The sequence below is a fragment of the Vombatus ursinus genome, unplaced genomic scaffold (genome assembly GCF_900497805.2).
Source record: "Vombatus ursinus unplaced genomic scaffold, bare-nosed wombat genome assembly UNPS02014779.1, whole genome shotgun sequence".
NCBI classification, from domain to species: domain Eukaryota; kingdom Metazoa; phylum Chordata; class Mammalia; order Diprotodontia; family Vombatidae; genus Vombatus; species Vombatus ursinus.
In genome coordinates this window covers 58,431,571-58,443,559 of record NW_020954557.1, presented here as the reverse complement: position 1 = coordinate 58,443,559, position 11,989 = coordinate 58,431,571, and the positions used below count along the sequence as shown (strand labels likewise).

Below are 11,989 nucleotides of genomic sequence, written 5' to 3'. Positions count from 1 at the left end.
ATGCCTTGTTCAAGTAACAGCAGGGAAGCAAGTATCACTGGACTGCAGAGTACATGGGGGTTAGTAAGGCAGGGGTGGAGGCAGAGACAGTGGCAGAAGGCTTCTGGGNATGCCTTGTTCAAGTAACAGCAGGGAAGCAAGTATCACTGGACTGCAGAGTACATGGGGGTGAGTAAGGCAGGGGTGGAGGCAGAGACAGTGGCAGAAGGCTTCTGGCAGATAGGAAGTGAGGAGGAGGGGAAAAGAGGGAGCTCTCAGCAAGTTCTTTTTTTTTCAGTCTCAGTTCTTTTTTTTTCAGTAAAATATAGGAAGCAAAGTTCTCAGATGAGATTTTAAGAAGAATGTGGAGCTATGGCGGGTGTGAGTAGGAACACTTGGAGTTAGGACAGACCTGAGTTCAAATCCTACCTCAGAACTTATGAGCTATGTAATGACTCTGGGCAAGTCACGTAAGCTCTTCTCACTTCCATTTCTTCATCAGTGGGGACAAAATAATTTCTTCAAATGGGGATAATAATAGTACCTACTGCCAAGGTTGTTGTGAGGTCACAAAATGAAATACCATGTACAATCCTTTTTATAGCACCTTAAAGTGCTATAAAAATGCTTGTTACTATCATTATTATTGTTATCCCAACAAGGTTTTCATTTAACCACACCAGGGGTCTTCCCACTTAAAAAAGCAAAACAAAATGTTGTTTCCAGTGAGTCCTTCACTCTTTACTGTTTTTTTGCTGGTACAGTTATCCCTTCCACATCACGACTTTTTTCATTGCAGTTTCAATATATCATGGGTTGGCATAAGAAATTAAATGGGAATTTTAGGGGAGTTTTGTGGAAGCCACAGACAAAATGCGAAAGCCAGCAGATGACTCAGAAAAAGTTTAGAAACTCAGAAATGCATAAAAGATACATATAGTACTATAAACATCCCATAAGAGAAAGAATTCAGACTTCTCTGAAGAGGGGAGGGCCAAAAAATTTTAGGGGGATTTTCCAGATTGCAGTGGTGCTGTGCCCCTAACTACCTCGATGTCGAAGGAATAACTGTATTCCCCTCTGCGCACTGTGTAATTTATGCCGACTGGGTGAGGCAGGGCAGGAGCGGATTCATGCAGCATTCCAATATGGGTGAGTCACTGCTCTTCAGCTTCCCATTGCTTCATTCCTCAGTCTCCCCCAGGGCTTCCCTCCCTAGGCCATCCCAACTCATATTCTGTTAGGTAAAGGATGAGATTCAAGAAAGGAAAAATGATGCTCTTGCTGGACTGCTATAAGGCTATAAATAATAAGTCTAATATGCTCTGTCCTCTGTCTTTTAGCTCTTTCCCCACTACTTTACTCTGAGATTAGGGAGGGAGACTAAGGAGTAGCCTTACTATGACTGAATAAAGGATAGAAGGATAGGGATGGATCTATGATTTCATTGGTTTGGGGGAAATTCTGGGTGAGGAAAGTCTTTCTACCAATGATGTGCAGCATCTTCTCTGAAACTCATAGTCTTAAGAGAGTTGCCTAGAACCTTGGGAGTTTAATTGACTTGCTTAGGCTCACAGAGCCAGCATGTGTGGAGGGAAGCTGGGGGGAAGAGGAGGCCTCGAACCCGAGTTTGTCCAGGCTCCAAGGCTGACTTTCAATGTAGCAGGCCATACTGCCTCTTTACTGTTATTTCTGCCACTGGTAATTGGCTTGCCTGACATTTCTAGTACACACCCCTATCAACGCTGTTTCTGTGCTTTGTGTTCCTTCTGCCCTTCCCAGATATACTGGGGAACAACCTAGGGGAGCCACCATGAAATTAGGGGAAATAAAACTTTCTTATGCAAAAATAGATATTAATTCATTAGCAAATTAATTAAAAAGGCAACAATGCGGAAGCATGAGCTATGGATTGAGAATCTCTACATAACCTTGGGCTTGGAAAAATAGTAACCATAGAGAATAATTCAATTCAGTGATTGAGAAGCTACTTTTTACTGGCACTGGGTTAGGGTTCAGTGATGAGGGAGACAGAGAAATGTAAACACCTCAGTCTCTGCCTTAAAGATGCTCACAATCTCAAATATGCACACATAAAACAATTTAAGGACCCTGCCAAAAAATGGTGGATTGAGTGCCAAAACAGTGGCACTCAAGGTTTCTGTTGGCTTCACTTGAATAAGTGATCTCTGGTGTTAATTTTTCATTGCAAGCATTTCACCAGGAAAGCAATTTGGAATGGGAAAACTTCGTCCTGCAAACTTGAACCCCCTAGAATGGCTGACAAAAGAGACTAAATTTATTTTGGGTACTTCTCTAAAAATAATCTTTATGATTTATTTTGTTAACCCTCTCCCTGCCCCCCCATTCAAGATTTTCCCTAATTGTAGCAGAAGTTGGCTGTCGTCTCTCTAGGGACTTTCAGTCAGGTCCACTTGAAAGTACTGAGGTTAATAAGACATTGGCTGTAGAATAGACTTTATTTAACCTGACTAAAAGAAATGAGGAAGGAAAGAAGGAAAGAAAGAAGGAAGCAAAAGAAAGAAAGGAAGAAAAAAGATAAAAAGAAATATGAAAGAAAGAGAGAGAGAAAGGAAGGAAGGAAAGGGAAGGAAGGAAGAAAGGAAAAGAGGGGGAAGACAAGAGGAAGAAAGAAAGAAAGAAAGAAAGAAAGAAAAGAAAAGAAGGAAAGAAGGAAGAGAAAGAATACTATCATACTTGAGCCCTCAAAAGTCAGGAAAGCTCTCATTCCTTTTCATGAAGACATCAGGCAACCTTTCACTACAAGTTAGCCTGTCAGGCACACTTCATGTCAGGACCTGCACCGACCCCATGATTCAGACTGCCAGCAGCTGAGTAGGTATGAGTTCTCCTTAGTGTACATGATTTCTTCCCATGCAGATTTCTCCCTTTGAGGCTAGGTAGATAAGGTGGCCTCTAGACTTCTCTCCAGCTCTAAATGAGCCTGAACATCTTCATATTCTTTAGCATCATCTCTCCTAATGGCTTCAAATTCCTTTTCTTTCACTCTCTCCATCCCTTCATATCCCTATTTAGTGAGATAGCTCCTATGTGCATGTTGTTACTAACACAGGCAGTATGGATGTGCAGACCTCAACCAGGGTCCAAGTGCAGCCCAGTGCCTCTGTGTCTGTATCCCCCATTGAAGGCCGTAGTGATGTAGTGCTGGATATGGAGTCAGAGAAACCTGAGTTCAAATATCTGCTCTGTTCAAACACTATCAATGTGACCTTGGGCGAGTGATTTAACCTACTTGTGTCTCAGTTTCTTCATGTATAAAATAAGGCATTTGGGCAAGATAAATCTAGTTATGAGGCAGCTACGTGGTGCAGTGGATAGAGTGACAGTCCTGGAGTCAGGAAGACTCATCTTCCTGAGTTCAAATCTGGCCTCAGACACTTACTAGATGTGTGACCCTAGGCAAGTCACTTAACTCAGTTTGCCTCAGTTTCCTCGTCTGTAAAATGAGCTGGAATAGGAAATAGCAAACCACATCAGTTTCTTTGCCAAGAAAACCCCAAATAGGGTCACAAAGAGTCAAACAAGGCTGAAAAATGACTGAACAACAACAACAAAAAGAGGGAATTTGACCTGTTAGCCAGAGGTTCCCTGCAGACTCTAAATTATGATCCTATGAAATGTACCAGTGTCAAAATATTCATTGTATTTCTTGAAAACTTGTCTTTATTTTATCAAAGGAAGAAGAACTTTTCACTTGATAGGAAAAGCTGTGTGGCAGAAAGAACTTTGGGCTTGAGAAGCTTTGGGTTTGAGTCGGGTACCAGCTTTGCTGCTTGCTAGCCAGGTGCACATGGGGCCAAGTCACTTTGCTTCTCTGAGACTGTTACCTGGTCTGTAAAACAGAGGTAAATACACTTTTAGCCCCATCCTCTGGGGCTACTGTGCAGAAAGTATTCTCTTAGTGGGAGACCTTCTAGCGTGGTATAAGCTGTAACCCCACCTCCCACCACTTGCCAGGCCTCCCAGGGTTTTTGCTGCTTTTTGCAATCATCACTTTCTTTGCTTCAGTGAAACACCTACACAACTCTGTACTCCCCAGATTTAACCCCTCTGGGTGTCCCTGTGCTGAGTGCCAGGGTGTTTTCATCTTGGGGAGAGAAGATTCCCCAAAGATTAAGAGATCCAAACCAGATAAAGGCCTTACACTGATTTAATTTCAAAAGGACCCCCGATGCCGAGGCTTGGGAAATTGCCTGCCTGCTTATGCTAATCTGTGAATCCCCAGGACCTGCTGCTTCTAGTCAGGCTGTAAAACCTCTGAATGTTCGAGCTTCTTTGGGGGCCTTCTGGCCAATAAACTTCTTGCAGAAAAAGTTTGAAAGGCTTAGAAAGATTTGAAAATGAAAATGGGGGACGGGGAGATGATAAGCATTTTCTAGATGAGAGAAGATTTTGAGTTTGTTTTCACCATAGACTCAGAGTATTACAGAATGAGAATCTTAGGGCTGAAAAAGACCTAAGACAGGAATCCCCTAAAACCCCAGACCCCGAGGGACCATTCGTTCTTCCTCCTCTTTTGTCTATGTGATGATTAACTCACCTATTCACCTGTGTTCAGCTCTGAGGTGTGGGTGTTAGGACAGATGAGTCACCAAGGCAAGTGTGTTCCTATAAGTAACTAATGGAGAGACAGGCAGACACACACACATACACACACAAACACAGAGAGACAGACAGAGGCAGAGATAGAGACAGAGAGAGAACCCTGGATATGAATTTAAATAGACCTAGTCTAAAGACTAGGGAAGGCATAATCTAAATATCATGCCCTTAAGTCACTGATGGTCATCTTTGGGGATGACAGTATCTGTGCTATAAGGATAACATAAATGGCCATAGGTTGGTGGGGACTTCCAGCCAGATTGAGATATGGTTCAGGATTTTAAAACTTTAGGGTGCTTTCCTTATGAGATCACTTCTAGTTTGCTCTCTCTCTGTCTCCCTGTCTCTGTCTCTTTGTCTGAGACAGAGAGACAGAGACACAGAGAGACAGAGACAGACAGAGAGAGACAGATGATAGACGGAGATAGATGATAGATGGAGAGACAGAGATATAGACGGAGACAGAGACTTACGTAGTAGTTTGCATGCCTCCCCCCACCCCTTCCCATTTTGTATGTGAGCAACTTTGAGGGCAGGAACTATTTTTCTCTTTCACTGTATCCCTGGTGATTATTACAGTGTTCCTGGTACTTAGTACGTGCCTAATAAACACTTGTTGACTAATTTACTTTATAATAATCCTGACTTTTACATAGAGCTTTCAGTTCAGAAGGAAACACAGAAAAGCAGGACAATTTTGAAACTATGGTTTCTAGAACCTGATGTAGGTTCTCTTATTCCAATAAACCCCTGAGCTTGATAGTACAAGTATTACACCCCTGTTTTACAGATGGATAAACTTGCTCATGGTCATATGCCAAGGCCCCTTTCCACCACACAATCCTGTCTCTCTAATTTTGAAATAGTTTTCAGCGCTTCTAAAACTTTGGGTCACAACCCCATATGGAGTTGCAAAAAATTTGGCAACATTAAAAGGTTTCTGAATGCGCAAGGATCCAAAAATTAATTCAAAATCAAACATGTAATGAATCTGAGGTGTTTCTGGCAGTGCTTGCCTGTGTTACATCTCACAACTTCACTGCAACCTTGGTTCTGAACACAAAGCATGTGCACTTTGCACTGTGCGATGCCTTCAGGCCACACAAAGCCAGCTAATGCTGCCAAAACTCGAAAAAAGGTTGGGAGTGGAAATAGTTTAAGAAGCGCTGGTTTAGATGAAGGTTTACAGATAAAAGGGCCCTCATGTTGAACTGTTTCTCTTCTCATTCTTATTCACAAACGACTATTTCAAAAGATGCATAAGTACCCATCATCATGGACATTGACTTTAATGATTTCTAATCCCTAACTGATAGTGCTGCCCCCAACTCAAAAATTACCTTGTGTTGACTATATATTTTGTATTTACTTATATGTGTATATGCTACTTAGTGGTAGCTAGGTGGTGCATTGTGACTAGCTGTGTGACCCTGAGCTTGTCACTTAACCTTTGTTTGTCTTAGTCCTCTGGAGAAGGAAATGGCAAACTATTCTAGTATCTTTGCCAAGAAAACTCCATAGACAGTATTAGCATGCTGTGGTCCATGCATCATGAATAGTCGGACACAACTGAACAACAACTACAGGTGGTGCAGTGGATGGAGCGTTGGACCTGGAGTCAGGAAGATGAGTTCCAATCACCTTATTAGCTGGGTAATCCTGGGCAAGTAGTTTAACCTCTGTCTGCGTCAGTTTCCTCATCTGTAAACTTGATTGTTGATAATATCATTTACCTCTCAGGGTTGTTGTGTGGATCAAATGAGAGATTTGTAAAGCACTTTGCAATCCTTAAAGTTATATGTACATGCAACCTATTATTAAACTATCAGGGCAGGAACAAGTTCGTTTTTGTCTGTGTTCTCAGTACCTAGTGCAGTCCCTGGCACATAGTGGGTGTTCAATTATTATTTTATGATTGATTTTTTTTTAATTCGAGTCCTTGGGGTAATTAACAATATAAGGATGAATGCCCAATAAAAGCAACACAGAACATCCTTAGCTTTTGGACATCTTAAGCAGCCAGGACATAGTAAAGTTCAGGTGAACACTCTATTAAGTCTCAGATTCAATCTTATTCAAAAGAATTGTCACACTCTTACATCAAGGGGGTAAAGGGTAATGAGCCTTGTTATTCTCTGGGTACAAGGAAATACTTGATCTTCCACATTGGGACATGTGAAGAGTACCATATTATTATTTTTTGGTGCTCATTTTTCCTAAAGGAAGAGAGTTTTGGCTAGGGGCTTGAGGAAAACATGTTGATTTCTTCATTCTTTTATTCATTCATTCCCAAAATTTTAATGAGGACTTACTATGTACAAGATACTATCATAGGTGCTATAGGGGATATAATTAACTGGAAGGGATTTCAAACCTTGTAGTCCAAAACTTTCATTTTCTCAGATAAGGAAACCGAGGTCCAGGGAGATTAAGTGATTTGCCCAGATTCATCCAGCTCTCAGTAATAGCAAGTGGATTTGAACCCTGGTTCTATGCCTTTCGAGGCACTGATTTTTTTCACTGTATCCCATGCTGTCTCCTTAGGGCACCATTTTGACTCTCTATCACTAGTCGCTTAGAATAGGGCCAAGAAGGTGACATAGACAGAGAAAAAATATATATGAAATAGTGTATATAATATGTATCATTGTAATTAGAGCATGGAAAAAAATTTCCACCTGAGATGGTCGAGACAGATTTCATAAAGAAAGTTACTTTGGGTCTTGAAGGAAATATAGAATATGAATGACTAGAAATGGGAGGGAAGGCCTTTCTTCGCATTAGTAGGAGAAGAAACTTAGGCAAAGCTGTGGAAGCTTTGAAAAGCATGAAGTGAATATGGGGATGATGAGATTGGTTGGAGCAGAGTGTTAATATAGGGAAAGAGTGGGAGGTTAATCTAGGAATACAGGTAGGGAATAGTTGTAGAATGGTTTCTGTGACAATTAAAAAAATTCAAGAGACAGTTTCTGGGTAATTACTAATTTTATTAATAAGGCCAGCAGCTTTTTAATAAAAGGATAGTCATTTGGCCATCTCTCTTAGACCAAAGACTCCGAATGGCAGTGGGGTCACAGTTTTTTGCTCTTTGAGGAGGAAGTGTTCCTGAGGGGTGCCAATCAACTCTGACTGGTTAACACAAAGACAGGTGTGGGCTATATCAAAATGAAAGTCTTGGAGTATGTGACTTAGGTCATTCAAATCTTGGTCAAAGAGACATCAACTTCCACATCACCTGTCTTGGTAATAGGGAGAGTCTACCTTTCACCAGGGCTGTCTGAGCAAACACAATGAGCAAGAATATACCCATTAGGTCATACTTAGAATTTCTTTTACTGTCTGATTAGATCTTGGTCTGTGTAAATCTCTGAGATTTCCCACAGTGGTTGGTTTCTGGATGAGGAAGTAGAAAAGGGGAAAATCTTGGTCCTAACACAATAATTAATTATTAAATATGAGAGAAATATTTACTTCTCACATTTCAATGCCAGGTTAAGGAATTTACACTATTCAGGAGGCTATGTGAAGCCAGTAACGACTTTTGAGCAGTGAAGTAATATAGTCAAAGCAGTTTTAGGAATATAAATGTGATTACTGTATTTTGGGATGATTGGTTGAGGGTAGAACCTGAAGGAAGGAGACCATCCTTCCAAAATGAGCAAGATTGAGAAGAAACTATTGTAATATTGCAGTATAGTCATGAGGCATTAAGCCTGAGCAAGGGTGGTAGGAGTGGGAATGGAAAGGAGGGGGCAGATACAAAAAAGGTAATGAAGGAAAAATGATCAGGATTGGCAATTGATTGCATAGAGAGACCTAAAGGAGAGGGAGGAGTAAAATCCAGTTCCAAGTTTGGGAGTTAGGGTTATAGGATGATGGGAAGGAAGAAAGTGAGCAAGAACTCATGTGTGGGTGGATCATAGGATTTTGAGCAGGAAAGGACTTAGAGATCATTTAGTCCAACCCCCTCATATTACAAATGAAGAAACCCATAAAGGTAAAGTGCCCAAGGTCATTCAATAGTAAGTAGCAGAGACAGAATTTGAATCCTGGTTTCCCGGCTCCAAAGTCAATGCTCTTTCCTCTGTCTACACCATGATGATTTGGTATCAAACATGATGAATTTAATTTCAGACATGCTGAGTTTGGGTTACTAGGTAGCCATAAAGGGAGAACTGTCCAGTGAACAATTGGAAATATGAAATTGGCATTTAGGAGAGGTCAGAGTTGAAGCCCCAAGATGCCTGATCACAATGAGTGAAACCAGAATTCTTTCTCCTTATATTTCCCTTCCATTTTGTGCCTAAAACTCCTTGAGAAAGCTTTCTTCTTTCCTCTCATTTTCTTCTTAACTCTCTGCAGTTTGGCTTCTGACGTGGCCTCATCATTCTACTGAAACTACTCTTCCCAATATTACCAATAACTTCTTCATTGCCAGATCTGATGGCTTTTTCTTAGTACTCATCCTTCTTGATCTCTCTGCAGTCTTTGACCACTGTCTTTCATTTTTCATTGCTCGATACTCTCTTCTTTCCGAGTTTTCCTGATACTGTTCACTCCTGCTTCTCCTCCTCCCTGATCGACCATTTCTACCCAGGCTCCTTTGCTGGATCTTCATCCAAGTTGGTCCTGCCAACACCCGGCGTCCTTCAAAGCTCCGACCTGGGCCCTCTTCCCTACTACAGCTTTACTATTTCGCGTGGTGATCTCATCAGCTCCCATGGTTTCAATGATCATTTATCTCCATACTGATGATACTTATCCAACTCTAGCCTCTCCCCTGACTTCCAGTCTCATGTCTCAAACTCCCTAGTGAATATCTTGAATTCAATGTTCCACAGACAACATAAACTCAACTCATTATCTTTCCTCCTAAGTCCTCCCTGCTTCTGAACTTCTCGATTGCCATAGAGGGCACTATCACCCTCCCAGGTGCCTAGGCTGGGTGTAGGTGTTGTTCTCAGTTCCTCATTTTCTCATCCCTCCCTGACCCAAATCCAATCTGTTGCCAAGGATTACTGTTTCTACTTTTGTAACATCTCTTGTATATTCCCCTTGCATATTTTCCTTGCTTACTTCTGACATTACTACCACTCTGCTGTAGGCTGTCATCACCTCAAGCCTGAACTACTGAAATTGTTGTTGCTGTTCGTACTCCTCCTTTGTTCTTGGAGAGGACCAGCGACATCACGAGGGTGATGTCTTGACTTGCTCTTGGATTGGATTTAAACAAGACAGAGCCACGCAAAGTCACAAAGTCACCAGCCCCATTATCTCCACCGGAGTCGTCAAAGTCTAATAACTTGCTGATCGATCTCCCTGCCTCAAGTTTTTCTCTATTTCAGTTTCTCTTCTACTCATCTGTCAAGCTAATCTTATTTATATACAAGTCTCACCATGTCACCCCCCCATTCAATAAACTCCAGTGGTTCCCTATTACTTCCAGGATCAAATATAAAAATTCCCTGACATTCAAAGCCCTTCCTGAGCTGATTCCCTTATACCATTATAATCTGTTTACACCTCACTACCCACTACATACTCTAATCCAGTCACTCTGACCTCTTTGATGTTTCTCACACAAAATCCTCCATCTTCCAACTCTGTGTATATTCACTGTCTGTCCCCCATGACTCCCTCCTCACCTTTACCTCCTAATTTTTCTGGTTTTCTTTAAGTCTCCACCATCTCTATTTCTTCCTGGTAAAAATTTTCAAGACCTAGCTGAAATGACACCTCCTCCATGAAGCCTTCCCTTGTTCTTTTTAAAAATTATTTCATTCTGAACTTAACAAATAGCTAATAAAATGAGCATTGTCTTTGAAACTACTAATATCTGTCATGCGGAGCTTGCCTTTCTTTTAAGTGGATAAATAATAAAATCAGCAATTTTCAATGTTATTCTGTTTACTTGAGATTCTGTCTTATCTTTCTTCTCTTCCCAATTTTTTGGAGGAGACCCTATCCCTAGTCATCCTTTCCCTCCCACCTTTCCCTCATAATTGACAAGAAAGAAAAACAAAACTCTTTTAAGAAATATACACCCTCAAACAAAGCACATTCTCACATTAGCCACATCCAAAAAAAATGTATTTTTCATTTTGCATCTAGAATCCATCACTTTCCTTTAAGGAAGTAAGTGGCGTGCTTCATCATCTGGATGCTGGAATCATGATTAGTCATCATATTTTGAATCAGAGTTCTTAACTCTTTAGAAGTTGTTTTCTTTACAGTGTCATGATTATTGTGTTCTGGCTTTGCTCACTTCGCTCTGCATCAGTTCATGTAAGTCTCACCAGGTTCCTCTGGGGACCATCGTTAGTTGTCTTGACCTATGTCTTGCCACTGGACCCTGATGACTCTGGAGGAGAGAGTGAGGCTGATAACTCTGCACAGCTCTGCCTCACTTAAATCCAATTCACTTCACCCCTGTGATGTCAGGCCTCTCTGAGAACTAAGGATGAACAACCATGACAACAACAACAAAGTTTCACCTTCTTCAAAAACCTTTCTCAGTCCTTCCCTCTGAGAGTCCTTCCCTTCCCTTATTTCCTTCTCTCTGAGATCATCTCTAATTTAGCCTGTATATATCTTTGTTTGTACATAGTTATTTGCATGTTGTTTTCCCCATTAGACCGAGCTCTTTGAGAATAGGGAGGGTCCCTTGCCTTTCTTTGTACCCCCAATGCTTAACAAGTGCCCGGAACCTAATAGGTGCTTAATAAACCTCAGTTGGCTGACTGTGGACTGACTATTAGAATTTCAAATTGGGTGCCCAGGACACATTTCAAACTCAACATGTTATCTTAGGGCTATTCCTTGTACTTCTATTTAGGACTCCTAAAGTTCCAGGAGGTTAAAAATGAGAAAATGAATATTTTGACCTACCCATTTTCATTCCTTCATCTGTGGACAAATACCTCCTCAAGTAGGTGATTATGTGGTAGCTGGAGTCTGCACCAGAGTGGGTAAATGGAAATATATGCACAAGACTTACATATCCAAAGAGTATCCATATATGAGAGGGCATCCTTATTTTTCTGGTTAATTAATCATGCTAGCAGATAATTAATAAAAGGAATCAGTGGCACTCTCAAATGCCAAAGACCCCTAATGGAACCCACTCAACACTTATATGCCCTTGGAAGAGTATATGTTCCTTAAGGTGGCAAGCAACTCTGATTGGTTAACAATTAGTGAGAAGAATGAATATTCTAATGAGGGACTGGCTGGAGATAGAGGTGGTATATGTGGTGGGCCTCTTCATCTGTGACCGGATTCAGATGATGGGGCAGCGGGTCCCCAGACTGGGATAGTAGGGCAGCTTCAAAGATGGCTCCCCTCTTTTCCCTTTTTGTAGAAGAAT

At 41.3% G+C, this 11,989-nt stretch overlaps 1 long non-coding RNA gene across 1 annotated transcript in view; it reads left to right on the top strand.

Annotated features, from left to right (window-relative positions):
* The first annotated feature begins 1,027 nt into the window (after positions 1-1,027).
* LOC114045665 overlaps positions 1,028-11,989 on the top strand; it is a 133,677-nt gene continuing 122,715 nt past the window's right edge. Inside the window, exon 1 of the long non-coding RNA XR_003569417.1 lies at positions 1,028-1,131. This is a non-coding gene — a long non-coding RNA (uncharacterized LOC114045665). The remainder of the gene's footprint in view (positions 1,132-11,989) is intronic.